The sequence below is a fragment of the Pituophis catenifer genome, unplaced genomic scaffold, assembly GCF_029215685.1.
Source record: "Pituophis catenifer annectens isolate HBS135680 unplaced genomic scaffold, rPitCat1.0.hap2 SCAF_1, whole genome shotgun sequence".
Taxonomy (NCBI): domain Eukaryota; kingdom Metazoa; phylum Chordata; class Lepidosauria; order Squamata; family Colubridae; genus Pituophis; species Pituophis catenifer.
In genome coordinates this window covers 234,019,486-234,033,858 of record NW_027256881.1, presented here as the reverse complement: position 1 = coordinate 234,033,858, position 14,373 = coordinate 234,019,486, and positions in this window count along the sequence as shown.

The window sequence follows — 14,373 nt, the reverse complement described above, 5'->3', positions numbered from 1 at the left end:
GTAAGAAACTTCAGAAGTACTGTGTGTGTCATTTGGAGCTCCAGGGGAAAAGGCGGGATAGAACTCAAACCATTTACTTCCATGTAAAGTGGGCATGAGAATTGCCCCCTGACGCTTCAGAATGCTTGAATAGCTATTTATCCAACTTTGTGGAGGCTCAAAAGAGTACCAGCAAATCATTAGGTGGGAAGTATTGGAATCGCATGCCTTTGTCAGAGAGCATTCTGGGCAATATGCCAAGAGCAAAAGCCTATCACAGAGCCAAGATTTCTACACAACTAATTTTAAATACTACAGTGCAGTGGTCTGGTCCAACTCCACTGGCATCAGCAGGACTCACCCAATACAGTGAGGAGGAGCATCCTGTGTCAGAGGGTATAGGATTGGATGGAAAGGGGGAGCACAGGCATTATTTTTCAGGCTACTTAACACATTCAAGATACTCCTATCTTACTGCAGCCTAAGAATTTTTTTTTTTACTTATGGAGCTCATGCATTAGATTATGTAGAACTCCAGAGTTAAACCAAGTCACATATATAGGTAGTCCTTGACTTATAACCACTCGTTTAATGATTGTTCAAAGTTACAACTGGTTTTCCCACTGATGCACATCACAGCATCCCCCAGTCTTGTGATCATGATTTGGGCACTTAGCAACTGGTATGCATTTATAACAGTTGTGGTGTTCTTGGGGCATCTGTGGCTTCCAACAAAGTCAGTGGGGGAAACCAGATTTGCTTAATAACCAACCATGGCAAAAAGGTTGTAAAATTGGGTGAGACACATTGCTTACCAAAGGAATTCCAATCTCAGTTGTGGTTCTACATCAAGAACTATCCCTTATATAATGATTCTGGCACATCAACACAGTGGCAGAAATGACCAGATTTTCACAGTAGTATAACAAAGAAAAGGGATGTCGTTGGGTAACAGTCAGCAAAAGAACAAATGGATGAAGATAAAGTAATATTTCAGCTACTTGTTATTTCTGATTTTCCAATTCTGCACTTTCCAATTTAAAATTCCACATCAGCCTATGTCAGTAACAGCAGTTATCACTAATTAAACAGTTATGAAGGTTCTCTGCAATTATCCTGATGAGGAAGATAAAACATTTGTACCTTGTGACTCTGTCCTCAAAACCCTTGAACACAACAGAAATACATAATAAAAACACTTGGTTCGCACTTAGCGCTAAGCTGTAATGTGATTTGCTGATAACACTTTCCATCCATTCTAATTTATGGCAGAGATTAGCAACCTTTTCAGGCCCAGAGTACACTTGTGCAGTGATCTGCTTGCCCCTATTCCCAAAGCACTGCAATTCTATAATATATATTCTTTAATACCTTCTTGTTCTCATTCAGACATCAAAAGCGGTCAGTTCTGTTCAGTTAGGGGAGTTACCCTGTGAGAGAAAATGCATTCCTAAATCCCTTCACACAATTCCTTTCCAACATGCCAGTGGATTGGAAAAAACAAAAAGGTAAAGTACCTCACTCAATTTTCAAATCTAGACAGGGACAGTTTGCAGAGCTTACAGAACGTGCATCCTTCCCCTCCACCACTTCTAGGTGAAGCAGGTTTGTGTAAAGATCTGAAACAGAAACTGATCACTTTATTTTTCCAAATCCAAGCCACTGCCACCATTTTGAATTTTCCTTTTTAAAAGCAAATTAACCTGTCACGATCATAAAACATGCTCTGTTTTACAATAGTTCAAACACATTGAAAAACTACATGTTGAACTTGAATGTCTCTCAAAGAAATCAAACCAGTAGCAAAATAGGCATCCTAATAACCAGAATGTAATTACATAGTAGTGTTATACCAATAAGGCTGGCCGGAGCTACTGTCGATGGAGTAAGCTATCTAACTGGCAGCTTTAATTCTATCCTGCATTTTGGGAAACTGACATGGTGCTGCAAATATTGAAGCACATTTTTGTCAAAAAGGGGGGGGGGAAGGAAGCTGCATTTGAGATATTTAAATTTGCAGTTGTTAGGAAATTAAGAACCATAAGCTTGAACTCCATCAGGAGGAATACCAGTATAAAAATAAAAACTCATCTCTCTTATCTAGATATTAAACGGTTGGCTGACCCTTACAAGACCACCATGGATCACAAGATTATTCCCACTCCCATGTATTAACATAATTGTCTGATTATTCTGTGACACTGTGATAAAACTAGAATACAATGAGGTATGAATCAAATAAACCCAGAAACCCTTGCTTTAAAGATATAGAGAACAAAGGATCAGGTCTACTGGAAAACAGACTCTCTCAGAACTTGAATCAAATCTGAATTGGGTTGTTTCCAGACTAGAAAGGATTGCTTACAGCCATGGCTTGTAACAAAATTGCTTCAAATGGATTTTTATTTGTTTGAATACAATATTATCTGAATCAAAGATTGTGTTAAAGAATCTGTACTGGGTTTCCCTATGCATTCCACAGAATGATACAAGTGTTGCAAAAATAAAAGTTAGCGTTTTTCTTAAGTTCACAAAAATTTTAATACACTGAAAAAATACTCTTTTCAAGTCTGAAGAAGATAATGCAGATAACTAGAATTAAAATAAGGAATAGAGGCATCAGCAGAAGCCATGATGAAATCATGATGTCATTGCACGAATTATATAATTGGTGTCACTGACAAAATCACATCATGACACAAGTGATGCCATTCGTCACCATATGGATTCCTACAATCAGCAGTTAAGAATTATCACATTTTTTAGCATTATGATTTGACTAGGGAGAAATTATTGCTGTAGAATTTTGATTGGTTAGAACAGTTTAGAGTTAAAAAACAAGCATACAGGTAATGTTAAAAAGACTTTACATCACTATTGCTTATGTATATTTAATTTTGTATGATAATTGTGATCTTCTGCAGAGAAAGACATTTTACGTGATTTGTTCCTGCTTTAGTAACTTCAAGTTAGCTTTAGTTTGTTGTTACAATCATCACAGAACTCATTTTTGGTATATTGCTATTTTAAATAACTATTTTTGTTTATTATGTTTGTTTTCATCAAGGTTTCTGATAAGTAAAAAGTGTAGTCTGACCTAGTCAACTTATCAGGGTGTCTTCAGTGCCAAGAACAATATTTGGAATGGAAAAGATTAATTATTGATTAGTAGAGTTCAGATGCAAAAGCAATCAAGAAATTAGGAACTAAGAAATTTGTAAAAAGTTGGTTGAACCAGCCATCATACATACATACATCATACATCATACATCCAATACCAATAGCTAATGATGAACCACAATGCCCATAGCAGGCAGAGCATCAGAAGAATAGTGACCACAAAGAGAAGCAAGCTTTGTAGAAATGCTAATAAATACAAAAGCAAAGCAACTTTTAGGAAGTTTTTTTTTGGAACGAATTACTACATTCCTACTAATTCTATGTCATTGGACTCTCTTGACAATGGCAAAACCATTGTCTTCTTTTCTTTAGCTAAAGGAAAGAAATCTACATTTTTATTATGCTGTCATTTTTTATTCTACTTCAATAATTATGAAATGTGGGAATCAGTTTATGTTTCCACTATTTATCAGTGATTTGTCATCAAGTTATGAGTCTTGCAGTAGCTGCTTAAAAGAAAAACCAAACACCAACATCCAAATAATAATTCTGTTAAGGATACCTTCATTCATGGGTCCAAAGGAACAAAATCTGGTTTCAGATCCATCACGTCTTTGCAACTTGAAAGAATGACAAACAGCTGGATGTATTGTATGAGGCTATGGAATGGTTTCTATAGTATTTGTTGAACCCTAAGAAATAACTGCACAGCCAATCCTTTAGCAATCCTCATCACAGCATGATCTCAACAATGGAAGAGCTATGCCCATGATGGCGAACCTATGGCACGAGTGCCACAAGTGGCACGCAGAGCCCTCTCTCCGGGCACACCAGCTATCGCTCAGCCCAGCTTCACTGCACAGGCGCACGTACCTTCCACTAGCCAGCTGGTCTTCGGGTCTCTGCCGTGCATGCGTGGTGCCTTCTCCAATCTCTGCAGTTTCTCCCCCCAGCATGTACTAGCTTTCTCCTGCATTTTTGCTGCCCATGTCTTCCCTGATGTCCGCAGGTTCCACCTTCCGCAGGTGCCTCTCTGTGGCAGAAATGCAGGAGAAAGGTAGCGCGCACTGGGGGGAGAAACTGAGGAAATCGGGGAAGACATGGGAAGGTAAAAATGCAGGAGAAAGGTAGCACGTGCTGGGGGAGAAACTGAGGAAATCAGGGAAGGCACAGGCGGCAGAAATGCAGATGAACCAACCTGGAAGCCAAAACGTGGAGCGGGTCGCATGCACAGGGCCAGGGTGCTTGCATTGCATTTTGGGGATTGGGGCATGCGTGTGTGCATTTGCTTTGGGCACTCGGCACCAAAAAGGTTAACCTTCAGTGCCCTATGCCTATCACTTTCTGATACTGATAAAAAATAATCCAGGATATCACATTTTACATTAAGGGTAACATCAATGCAAATTATTTAAATGTTCAAATTTCTACTGCACCTACGTATCCAACCTTGAGGTGCTAACCAGACCAATTCCATAATACTAATGTAAAAATAAGTCCAGTATCTACACAACTGTTAATCATGATTAGCAAAATTCTCATGGCCTTAAGCTTGCAAGTATCTTTAATCAAGGGGTATCTGCCAACATGTTCTCCAGGAATGTATCATTCCTTGGCCACCCTGGTCCCTGCAATCACAGCTGAAAGCCAACTCATCTGGAAAATAATTCATTGGAGAAAATTGATCCAGTTCCACTTCCTGTGCAGGTGGCTAGACAAGTCATAGTTGTAGCACCACCCTGTGGATAGAATGTCATCGCAGGGCCTGAAGTGAATTCCAGCAAGCCTTGGCTGGTTAAGAATTGTGCGGAGTTATTATTTGGGAGCTTTACTGCAAAGCTTTTGTGGTTACTAGTGACACGACTGGCTGGTTGAACTCAAGTATTAACAAGATGCCTGAAATACCATTGCAACTACTACAAGCATGTATTTCTGGGTCACCTTTGCATTAAAAGCTAGAGGTAATGAACTTGATTTGAATTTAGGACTACCCTGCCTCATCTGGTGTTTTTCAGAAAATCATGGGAGATGGGCGGTCACTGGAGTGGGAAGAACTGAAAAATAAGGGAAATGATTAAAGGGGAACTTTTGTTCAGGTATGTCACATCATTCTGAAATCCTCCCAAAACTAAGGAAAAGCCCCTTTTGGAGTTCTTTGGGATTTTCAGAGTGTGAAATTGGGCTTATGTATAACAACTCTAAGGAATGCGGTGGCTCAGTGGCTAAGATGCTGAGCTTGTCGATCGAAAGGTCGGCAATTCAGTGGTTCGAATCCCTAGTGCCGCGTAACAGAGTGAGCTCCCGTTACTTGTCTCAACTTCTGCCAACCTAGCAGTTCAAAAGCATGTAAAAAAATGCAAGTAGAAAAATAGGGACCACCTTTGGTGGGAAAGTAACAACGTTCCGTGCGCCTTTGGCGTTTAGTCATGCCGGCCCCATGACCACGGAGATGTCTTCAGACAGTGCTGGCTCTTTGGCTTTGAAATGCAGATGAGCACCGCCACTTAGAGTCGGGAACGATTAGCACATATGTGCAAGGGGAACCTTTACCTTTACAACAACTCTTAAGGCATCGATTTTGCCCCTTAAGATCCCTCTCTCCAAAAAACCCCTATAGAACAGAACCAGGCTTAACTACTGACTTTGGAGCAACCCAGCCAATATATATATATATCCAGGGCAGAAGGGAGAAGGCACTGGACACCTTTTTCCATACCAGTAGCAGATAAAGGAGTGAAGTATCAATTGCTCTATAAATTGCCTATTACTCATAGTGGTTTCAAGGTCCAAAGAAATTCAATAGGACAGGTTTTATCATGACTCTCAGATGCAATACAAAGTACAAAGTCCATCTCAACATCTTTGTAATCCAGCAGGAATGGCTGCCATTCCTCATATATTTCAACTACCAATGGCTGTGTTTGGGGAAAAGAAGAGAATTATCTGGAACCATATGGAACAAACCTTATCCCTCAGTACTAAAATATGACTACAGTACAAAGGATGTTATATATACTGATAAAATGTATATAGCTAATTTTTCCTGCTAATACAGCAGGATGTAAACCTAAAGTTAGTTTTCAGGACTGTATATACATCTCCGCTGGTGTTGTTTTCTTTTATAAAGAAAGAATTAATCGATTTGGATAGTAATAATTAGCTTCTCTGTCATGAGATTGACTATAAAGAGAATGCATTCATATATATAAAGTACAAATGTGTAGTATTCTGACCATCCTCAGTCAGCTATGCTAGCAATGCTCAATGCCTTCGTTTCTTTCTAAAAATTTAGGATTTATTTTGTTTATATCCCACCTTTTTAATAAATAATTCAAGGCAGAAAACATACACAAATACTCTTTCCTTCTCCTAGTTTCCCTGCAATAATCACTCTGTGAGGTGGGTTGGGTTCAGAGAGAGAGAGCCTGGCCCAAATTCACCCAGCCAGTTTTTATGCCTAAAACAGGACTAAAACTCATTGTCTCCTGGTTTTAACCATTAGATCAGGGGTGTCAAACTCAATTTCATTGAGGGTCGCATCAGAGTTGTGTTTGACCTCAGGGGGCGGAGTGGACATGTCAGGGTGAGTGTGGCCAGCTCAACATCACTCGTATCGAAGGTGCCTGTGGTGGCACAGGGGTGTCAAACTCGCGTCAGTGGCGTCACATGACATATCGGGACTTTTTCTCCCTTTGTTAAACCGGGCGGGGGCGGGGCAAGCACGTGATGTATCCAGCCTGCGGGCCGCGAGTTTGACACCCCTGAACTAGTACAACAATATTACAAGTGCATGTACTTTCACTTATAACATGAATATTCAAAAAACAATAATTCCAAAATTGTTGCATCAGTTTTTACATCAAACTAAAGTCTAGTTTGTTCAAGCATGTTTTCTTGATTAAATCATGGTTGGGTTTACAACACAAAGCCAAAAAGAAAGCTGCAACCTTATTATAATCTATCAACCCAGCCAAATATGGTTTTTTTCCCTTTTCAGTTTAGGTAATGGGGGGGGGGAAGCTTTTAAAGATAATAGCATAAAGTTAACTTGGCACACTTTATTCCTGTTTTCTAAATGTAAAAGATAAATCAAATCTTTGTCTTTAAGACAAAGCTTAAGACAGCTAAAATATTAGCTGTCCAGACAATTTCCTGATATTCTCTTGGCATATATTTCATTTTATCAATTTTGAAATTTGAAGCAAGGATCTGTGTGGGTTTTGTACAGTGAGACACAAACCTTTTAATCAATAATATAAGTAGAATAACAATTACTGCAACCTTCCTTTTTATATAGCAAAGTTGCATTTTATATTTTACTACTGTAATGTTAACTCCACTCTGATTAAACATCAGTATAATCACAGACACTTATTGCTGTAGTTTAGGCAAGAAATCAGAAAATAGGCATTGTAGAAAGAACTGTGTACAAGACAGCCATTGAAAATGTGCATAGAGCTGAAATACCCAAGGTTCAATAATGACTCACAGGAAGACTGGACAAGAGTGAAACACTGTGGAATGTACCTTAAATTCTCTCTTCCGTGAATTGAACCGGCACACCTTACTTTACTTCTAGACATGGAAATTGACTCCCAAACATCAATCAGCAGGAGAGTCATTATTTCAGGCAACTTGGAAGTGACCACAGCCTTAGAAAACACACATTGGGGACAGGAGGTTGGTTCATAACATACCTAGCAACCATTCTGCCAGAACAGTAATTTTCCATTAAGTTGATTCTTGATGCAATCAGGTTAAAAAATCAAGATTTATAAATCTTGGGCCAAAGGACTTTTTAGTTACTTAGGAAATTATTCTGATGGGCTCCATCTTGAGATGGAAACCAGATTCCTTTGTTTTCCATTTCCTCCCTAAGGCAGAAAAACAAGCTTGGGCAGGGATGGATGATTATGGCCCCTTTATGACTTCAACTCCCAGAATTTCTGAGGCAGCATGGCTGTCTTAGGAATTCTGGGAGTTGAAGTCCACAGGTTGTAAAAGGGCCACAGTTGCCCACTCCTGAGCTTGGGGATACTTCAAGGCACTCCTCGGGGCTCAGAAATCAAACACAGAAACTCCAGGAGCTCACTAGAAGAGAGTTTAAACTGAACAGAGTTCAGAAGGACACGGCCACTGCCCAGTCATCACCTGATGCCTATTTCAGCATTAAATGGGGACAAAAACACATATGACTTCAAGAAACAGGTGCAGCCAATCACAGCTCCTTTGCCAGCTGCACTGAGTCAATTATGTGAACTCTATAATGCCATGTAATTTTAACTAGAGCATTTTTAATTAAAAAAATCCTGCCACAAAAGATGGGTGGCATGGGTATGATTGGACTGCAATTGTCTTTCAGATGATGTTTGACTGACATCTTCCTCAAAAGCTGCTCTGCGCCCCACAAGGAGAACTATATAGGGGCTGATAATGTAACAAAACCGTGTTTTGTTAAATTGGCTTCCAAGGGCCACAGAATCTGTGGCAAGAGTTGAAGCCAACATTAGGGTAGAAATAGAGGCATATTAGGCAAAATGGGCTTCCCCAACAATCCCACGAGACAAGTAGCCTAATTTGAGGTTTGGTCAAATAAGGGCCTGTAGCATAAAGTATTGTACTGTATAGTTTTATTTGATTAAATGGTAAATTAAAAATCTCTTAGTCTCTCACTGGTTAAAGTTATATGACCACCTACAGTACCACAGCTGCTTAAAAATCAACATCTCACTATGCAAATACATAGGTATTACTACATCTCTCCCAGGAGTGAAATGCTACCAGTTCAGATCGTTTCAGCTGAACTGGTAGCGATGGCGGCAGGTGGTTTGGAGAACCGGTAGCGATGGCAGAGTGAGGCTCCGCCCACCTGCCTAATCATTGTTGGTTAACAGGAAGTAACCTGTTTTTTAAACTCTGCGCATGCGCAGAAGGGTTTGTGCATGCGCAGAGGGTCCGCATGTGACACGCGTGGATCGCATGCACTTCCGAACTTGTGGGGAAGATAAGTAGATTTCACCCCTGATCTTTCCTGCTCTACAAGATTGCAACGTATGTTTTACTACCAGCTGAATGTTACAGCCAATTTATTCTCTTTAGACATCCTATGCAAATGTTATAAACATTCACAATTCAGTGCCTACATGTTAACGCTACTGAATACCAATGAACCAGCCAATAACTCCCACAATATTACATTCCTCTAGAAAGACTCCAGAAGTTGCTTTTTACCGTAAAATCACCCCTTTGCCTCCTTAAAGAGTTATATAGGAAGTCAGACAACATTCCTTTTATAACCTTGTGTTTCCTTGCTATTTCTTCCACTTTTCTTTCCCCCAACCCCACATAAAAGGAAGAATTACTCCGTATTCCCCTTTCTTTAATGGGAAAAGAGAAAGAAGCTGCACAACAACTTCATTATGCAACACCTACAAATCATTCATCTGGAAATACCCAAGGTAATACAAAATCACAACTTCCCTTTTTTTAACAACAAAGCAGAGAACAGTACAAGGCAGATTTTTTTCTTTTTACTTGTTACAGTTTTATTAAACAGGGCCTCTCTTTCCCATAGTTTTCACCCCTTTAACATTTGCCATAAAGGTTGGGCTAATGTTTATAAAATCCCTGCCAGAACTGGTTGGATCCAACCTCGATTTTAAAAAAGGGACAGGTGAAGTTGGTTTCTAAGAGGCTCCTTGGCTAGCTTTGCTGCGGCTGATTCTATGGAACAAAGGAAAGCTCTCACACCTGTTGTTGCCCTTTTCTGAACAAACACAGCCCAAACTCTCCTGTAAGCAAACGTAAAGGTTCCCTAACCTCTTTCACATTCAAAAAGAGGTCAGTGGCCTTCTTGAAGCTTGGTTTCTGGCAGCTTGTTTGGTGATAGGCATTCAAAGTATTGCTGATGTTGGCATCTATCCATACTTTTCTTACAAGAAAGAAACTTGGTGCGTGCATCTGACATGTGCTAAGTATGAATGCCAATTATGTCCCAAGTCTAATTTGAACTCACCAAAGACTCAGTCATAAAGCAACTGGGATATGGCTTACCAGGATGTGGTGGCTAGATGTTAATGACACAGGACTCTACAATACGGTAGTAACAATATAATTTCAGCAGGTGCCACTTGCATGCCAAACTATACCTGTTCCAATTTCCACTTCTCTCTACTATTAAACTTGCAGGATTTTTTTCTTTTACCTCTGATCCGCTGAGGCCAAGAAGAGAAAAGAACAGCACTGGCAAACTATATAATAGAGTTTCCATGACTCAAAGGATGACCCATTTCCCATATGGTTGAGTGTACATTTTAGTACATTTTCCTTCTGTTCACTGAAAACTTTATTAAATATCAAAAGTATAAGGGACTATAAATAATTTTAGGTATATAGATATGCTATTTTAAAAAATCAATTGTTGATTGATTGTTGAAGTATCTTCAACTATATACATTGGGACTTACTTGGGAATCAATTGCTTAATTTACAGATAGGAAGCCATAATTTATATAATAAACCACAACAACTGGATGGTTCATGTCGCTTGCTGAGTCACACAAACAACTGTTTGCAGACCATAATGGCTGGAAAAATACATCCTCCTAAACCATTATAGGATTTGCACAATTTCAGTTATGTATTTTGCATGATCCAGACCAATATATTTAGTATTGCATTGGAAAGCTGCAGTTTGATATACATTTATCTGGGATTAAATCCCATTAAATTTAACAGGGTTTACCTCAGAATAGACAAATATAGCTTCACACATTTTTAATCATTTATTTCACTCACATCCAGATTACTAATTTAGCACTCTATTCCAATGTTTTTTAAATTTCATATTAATAAAGTTTTATTTGTTTCCAATGCTCTTTCATCTTAAGTATTTTTTAAAAAATCCTAATTCTTTGATGATTAAGCTAGATTTACATTTCCATGCCCTCAGACAGCAGCAGCAACAGCAGCTCTTTCAAAGCATTGTTTATATTTGTACTGGGATTCAAACTAAATATTTTTACTGATCCTTCAGTAGGCTGGGGCCTTGGGAAGACTACATATGGTATAGACCACAGTCTTGGCCTCAATTATTGCTATCTTTTGCAACTGCAAGCCGCTTCAAACAGATGATTCTCAAACAAATGATTTACTGTGGGGGCAATGTTTAATACAATGGGGCTTAAATTTTAAGTCCTTAAAATACCTCTGTGCTACATTACAAACAGCCCAAGGGAATTTTTAGAAGCCTTTAAGCACCACCTCTAGCAGGACATCCCCTGAGCTGTTTCTGACCCACGGAAATTCACTGAGCAGATTAGCCACTCATCCACTATCACAATTAGCAGACACACTGGATTCCAGAAAGTTACTCAACTGCTCCCTTCCCAGCTATACACAATCCCATACACACATTCTTTCCTTGGGGTTTGCATCTAAATATATCAGGAAAGGATGCTTCACTTTTTTCATTCTAGTTGCTCTTTTAGTTTTAGGCAATCAAAATCTGCAGATTTCAAGTCCCTCTCTCATTTTGGAAACAACTAGAGGTAGTCCTCGACTTATGAACACAACTGAGCCCAACATTTTAAAATAAGGCTAAATAAGGCAAGTTGTTAAATGAATTCCCCCTCCCTCATTTTATGACCTTTCTTGCCACAGTTAAATGAATCACTGCAGTTGTTAAGTTAGTGACAGGTTTGTTTTGTGAATCTGGCTTTCCCATTGACCGCAAAATGGGTCGCAAAAGGTGATCACATGATCCCAGGTCATTGCAACCATCATAAATACATGCCGAGTGCCAAGAGTCCAAATTTTGACCATGTGACCATGGTCATAAGTGTTTTTTCAGTACCATTGTAAGCAGTGGTGGGTTTCAAAATTTTTTACTACCGGTTCTGTGGGTGTGGCTTGGTGGGTGTGGTATGGCTTGGTAGGTGTGACTTGGTGGGTGTGGCAGGAAGGATACTGTAAAATCTCCATTCCCACCCCACTCCAGGGGAAGGCTACTGCAAAATCCCCATTTCCTCCCAATCAGCTGGGACTTGGGAGGCAGAGAATAGATGGGAGCGGGGCCAGTCAGAGGTGGTATTTACCCGTTCTCCAAACTACTCAGAATTTCCGATACCGGTTCTCCGAACTACTCAGAATTTCCACTACCGGTTCTATGAACTATTCAGAATTTCTGCTACTGGTTCTCCAGAACTGGTCAGAACCTGCTGAAACCCATCTCTGACTGTAAATTCGAATGGTCACTACATGAATGGTAGTTAGATCAGATTTCCTTTTACCCTAACAGCAGTTCTCAAACCTTTGATTATCACATGCACAGCCTGACTGTCCTAGGGAGCTCAACGTTGAATACATGGGGGAAGGTTCCTAAAATGAGGGGTGATGAGTCTCGAATAGATTGTTTGATATATGAGAACATGGTTGGTGATTTTGTTTTGCCTGGATGTACTGCATGGATTGTATTATTTTAAATTTCATCCATTGTATGCCACCCAGAGTTGCAGTGGAATAAAGCAGATTATAAATTGAATAAAAATAAAATAAAAAAATAAAATAAAATCAACAATCATGTGAAGTAGACTGACCTGAAGGTCAGTAGAAGGGGGATATAGAAACACTATTAAAAAAAAAAGCTGAACCTAGGCTACAAAGAATTGTCCATCTATAAATCAATTATCCTATACAATTCAGAAGGACACAGAACCATAAGCTCTGTAGGCAGGAACTACCTCAAAAGCCACCTGTAGAACAAAGAACCTTTGCAATACAAACGCAAACTTCCGACATGCACAGAACAAGCCATTCTGAAAGGTTTACCGATCACTCCTTCCACCAGCTACATCAATGTCACCATATCTAATGTTCTTTGTACAATGTTATCCTAATATAACTCAAATTGCTCACCACTTGGATGGCAAAGCTAATATCTTTGGATATTAGCAAAGGATGGTCTTTGCTAATATCTTTTCTAATAACCAGAATATTTCTAGTTTAGCATTAAAAACTTTAAAATAAGTATTATACGGATAAAATATCATATGTTGTTCTTTGCTTTTTAATGAGAAATCAAAACATGCTAGAAAACTGGGGGTGGGGTGGGGACGTGGGATGGACCCCCAGAGGGAGGATTAGATATTTGAAATCCAAAGTATATGTCAAATAAATTAATCTTTTCATTAGAAAGATTAATGCATCCATTTTGTGTCATTTGATTTTAAAAAGAGTCATTTTTAAAAGTTGCTTGACTGACATGGAAGGATATCAGCTGAGTAGAGAATCTTTGAAGTACCAGTTTCTTCATCAAGAGAAAATTATAGAAATATACAATCCGCTGAAACAGCTAGAAACATTTTTAATTTGGTACTACCAGCCATTGTAATATGCATCTTGATTCACTAATGTAGATTATTTTATTTTACACACTTTGTTTCTCTTGAATATTTGTATAATACCAGTATATATAATTGGAATACAGAATTAGAAATACTAATCTACAAGGAACAAATGAAGATTCCTGCCTTAAAGCAAAATAGGAAATTATAAAACAAACGTACTCCACCTAACTTGGTTTTTCCCCCCTTAATTCCTTCCAAAAAATTTGGATCACAATGGTGGGGTTGTCATCCTAAATCTCTAAAAGCCCCTTGGGTGGAGAAAGCTGGTCTATCTATAATCTCATAAAATCCTAAAAGAACATAATGTAATTTCTTCTTTGACAGAACTTGAGGAGGAGGAAATAACTCCAAATTTCAAAAGCATAAAAATCCCTGAATTATGAAAATGTAATTTAATCTATAAAAATTAACCTGAAAGATAAGTAAGTCAAAGGTACAACCAACAGACAACTTCGGTCCAGATTATTAAAAGGGATTTATCCCAACATTTTAAAAAAACGCACTTCAATATTTTGCTCACTGCTCTGGACTACACTTTTTAATATAGTTCCTAATAGGATGATTGCATTGATTCACATATTGGTACTAACTGCATAAGAAGGTTATGCACATATTGGAAACCAGAGAAGGAATCTTCAGTGTATAACTTTCAATTACTCATTCTAAAACATAACATAATTACCAAGAACATACCCAGAGATGTTGTCCGTGAGGAAATGCAAAACACTACAGTACATAAATACCCACTGTTTAATACTGTAGTAGAAAGACCAACAGCTGCATTTCCCAATCTAGGGTCCTTTAGCTATAAACTCTACCATCCATTACTCTCAGCCAGCAAGAGGCTAGCTTGGAGAAGACTGGCCTG